Genomic DNA, 3680 nt, shown 5'->3' with positions numbered 1-3680 from the left:
AGATGCCGAGTTTTCTCAAGGTGTCGTGGCAAACAAATTTAGTGGGAAGAATGTTCTTACCGAGTAAATGATGAAAGACAAGCCTTTAGACATCATTAACAAATTCAATATTTGAGAATTCAATGAGTCTTGAGAGATCTACAACAACTTCTTCATTTTCCCTTCTTAGAGTGTTGAGGTGGGAAGTTGAGGAACTTCCAATCACTCTAGCTCTCCTCCTTTCTCTAGGTAAGGACCTTGTTGGTCTCATCTTGAAATAGATCTTGAATTTGATTTGTTGATGTGGATATTCTTTGCAATTTGGGGTCCTTTTTGAAAACCCTAGGTTTTGGGGGTTTTGGAATTAGAAAGATAAGTGGATGCTTTTGATGTGTTGTGAGTTATATGGGAGGGAATTTTATGTTTTATAGAGGAAGTGATGTGACTCATATTTGAGCACATTTAGTCCCCGAATTAGCCTCGTTCCTATGCTTTATAGTGCATAATTGGGTCATTTACTATCTTTAGTTTCCCATTTTCCATATTCTTTGAGGTTTTGTTTCCTTGGAATGAGAGGAGTGCAAACCTTGCATTTACATGGCATAATGGAGCTAAATTGATCGCATCTAATGACCAAGCATTAAAGGGAAGGCGATACTAGAAGGCCTATGTAGATAATAAAGTGAAACGGGCAATGACGAAAGGATCCTTGCATCCCCGGATTGATCCTCGTGGATTATGAAGGAAGAAAAGAAGAATGTTGTCTACCAAGGGATCCGAGCAGATCACAGAGGATCCAAGCGTCTCCCTCCACCACCATCCGAGCGTCCCGTGCCCAAGACGCTCGTCCTGAAGCAAGAAGATTCGAGCGTCTCCCTTGACAATCCGCTCGGATCGTACCCCAGAGAGCCCGTGCCTGTTTTCAAGTCGCTCGAATCATGGCAAGACTAGCAAAACGGAGATGCTCATCTCCTTGGAGAGGAGCATTTCCTCAACTTTTCTTAAGGACTTAATAGTCATTTAAGCCCTTAGTAACCCTAATCTTTGTACTTAATCTTTAGTATAAATACCCCATTGTACTACCTAGATTAGCATCATCTAGTAATCAAGTTGTAATCATTTCGTAATCATTCCTTAATCTTGTAATCAACTCTTAATCTAGTCTTAATACAAATCTCAATACTTAATCTTTCCTTAATTTCTCTATTATTCATCATTTATTTTGGTTAATTAGAAGATCATTTGGGTTTATTGGGAGATTGACAACCTTCCATCAATCATCAAGTACTTCTATTATTCTTTGCATTATTATTTTGGAATCTCCATAGGTATAATTATCTTAATCCTTGCTTTAATTATTGTTAATCATTTTCATTCATTCATCATGTTCTGCCTTGTTAATGTGATTGACAACCTTGTTAGCATGTTAAACTTGATCATGAGTGAGTAGTTTCCTTAGCTAGGGTTAATGGGTAATTAGGGGAAACCAACATGGGGAATAATTCATGCTTAATCTAATATGTTTACATAATTTATTTGCTTGCTTTTTGTGATTTCAACTTATGCACATGTTATGTTTGATGAAATGCGAGATTATGAATCCTTGCATTTTTTACCCATCACTTATCTTTTCAATGAAGCTTGTAAGACATAACCCAACTCGAGCCTAATTAGACCATGCATAATGTTAAATAGGAAGGATTAAGTCGACTTTTAGGTGTTGTACAATCTAATCGATTCGGCTCCGGGACCCAAACCTTCTTAGGGATTGTAAGATATACACTACCTTGTTCCCATCACAACAATAATTGCTTGCTTATAATTTGAGAACATGTTTGTATGATCAACTCCCATGTATTCCCCTATGAACCCATGATACCCTAGTGCCTTTAATCATTTGTTTACACCTTCATTCTATCTACCTTGCTTTTTTTTTATTGTTGATTAGTTTTAATTGATCTCCTATCTCAACCCCAAATTGTGACACCCTAAGACACGACCATTTACAATTGAAAATCCTACATCAATACCCGTCCCTTGGGATCCGACCTTTACTTGCCTCTTTAATAAGAGTAGTTGGTAAAGTTATAAATATTGTTTTGGATGGGTAACTATTGACGACAAGTTTTAAACCTTCAAACCAAAAAAATGGCGTCGTTGCCGGGGACGGTGTTAACTTGATTTGATTTTTCTTTAATTGTTTTTAGTTGTGTCTTTCTTTACCATGGGGAAGTCAACCTCCTCAAGGTTGTTCTAATTGTTTTCGAGTTGTTTGAAATTTTGCATGTCTAGGAGATCACAAGGTAACTTGTTACCCATTGATCTTGAAATCGAAAGAACTTCGACCAACAATAGAAGACTTGTTAGGAATATTTTGAGAGGTATTGGTGAGATTGTGGACATTCAACCAAATAACATTGAGTTCATCAACCCTTTTGCAAGAGAAGGAGAGGATAACCCAATATAAAACCCACCACAAAATCAACCCACAATGCCTAAATTTTCATCACATTCCGTACCAACCGAGGAGAACCTACCAAATGGTACTACTACACCACAACATTTAACCATTAATTTCATTGCCAAATCCGCATTTATACAATTAGTTGAGAGAAGTCAATTTGGGGGGATGCTTAGTGAAGACCCTCATTCTCATGTGGAGACTTTTTATGACTATTGTGATGCAATTTCTCAAACTGGAGTTACTCAAGACCAAATCCGATGGGTCTTATTTCCTTTTTCTTTGATTGGTTTCGCGAAACAATGGTTGAAGAGCCTAGATAAGGCAACTCTTGGTATTGATTCTTGGAAGAAATTGGCACTTGCTTTCTACAAGAAGTTCTATCCTCCGGAGAAGACTAACATGTTGAGAGCCCAAATCACCGGGTTCAAACAAAGGGATGAGGAATATTTGTATGAAGCATGGGAGAGATTCAAGGACACTTGTCGATCTTGTCCGCACCATGGACTTAGCGAGTGGTTCCTTGTAAAACAATTTTGGAATGGTCTATATGAAGACTCCCGAAACATTCTCAATATGGGATCAAATGGTATGTTCACCGAAGTTGATGACAATCAAACATGGAACAAAATTGAGGAAATGGCGGTCCATAACTCACAATATAGTAGACCTCGGAAGGCTACTAGAGGAGGAAAGCATGAGGTGGACTCAATTACTCAATTGGGTGCTCAACTTAGTGCTCATATTGATACCATTAATTTGAAGTTTGAGAAGGCCATGGCTAAACTTGAAGAGGCCTCCAAATCACCCAAGCAACATGTTAATGCTATGGTGGCATCATCATCAATTCCAAGTGGAGTATGTGAGAGTTGTGGAACTTTGGGACATGACCAAAGTGAATGTAGGGGAACAAGTAAACAAGTGAATGCTTTCCAAGCATACAAAAGTGGCACCCCTTATTCAAAATATTACAATGAGAACACCAAATTATACCCCAATCTTTCATACAAAAGTCAAAATGTTCAAAACCCTCAAGCATACACCCCACCTCCAATGAGAAACCAAGCTCAAAGACCCTTTTAAAATAGAAACCAAAGTTATCAAAATCAACCTCCATACAATCAAACAAATGACCAAGGTTTTGATGTTCAAAAAGCGGTCCTCCTAATGCAAAAGAACCAACAAGAATTTTTCACTCAAATTCAAAAGGATAGCCAAGTAAAAGACATCACCATCAACA

At 37.9% G+C, this 3680-nt stretch overlaps 1 non-coding gene across 1 annotated transcript; it reads right to left on the bottom strand.

Moving 5' to 3' along the window:
• Nucleotides 1-2842: 2842 nt before the first annotated feature.
• Nucleotides 2843-2949, bottom strand: LOC141589459 (small nucleolar RNA R71). The gene has a single exon (XR_012520396.1). It is a non-coding gene; the product is annotated as a small nucleolar RNA R71 (small nucleolar RNA).
• Nucleotides 2950-3680: the final 731 nt, after the last annotated feature.

The sequence above is a fragment of the Silene latifolia genome, chromosome 6, assembly GCF_048544455.1.
Source record: "Silene latifolia isolate original U9 population chromosome 6, ASM4854445v1, whole genome shotgun sequence".
Classification (NCBI taxonomy): Eukaryota; Viridiplantae; Streptophyta; class Magnoliopsida; order Caryophyllales; family Caryophyllaceae; genus Silene; species Silene latifolia.
This window is presented reverse-complemented; position numbering and strand designations above follow the sequence as displayed.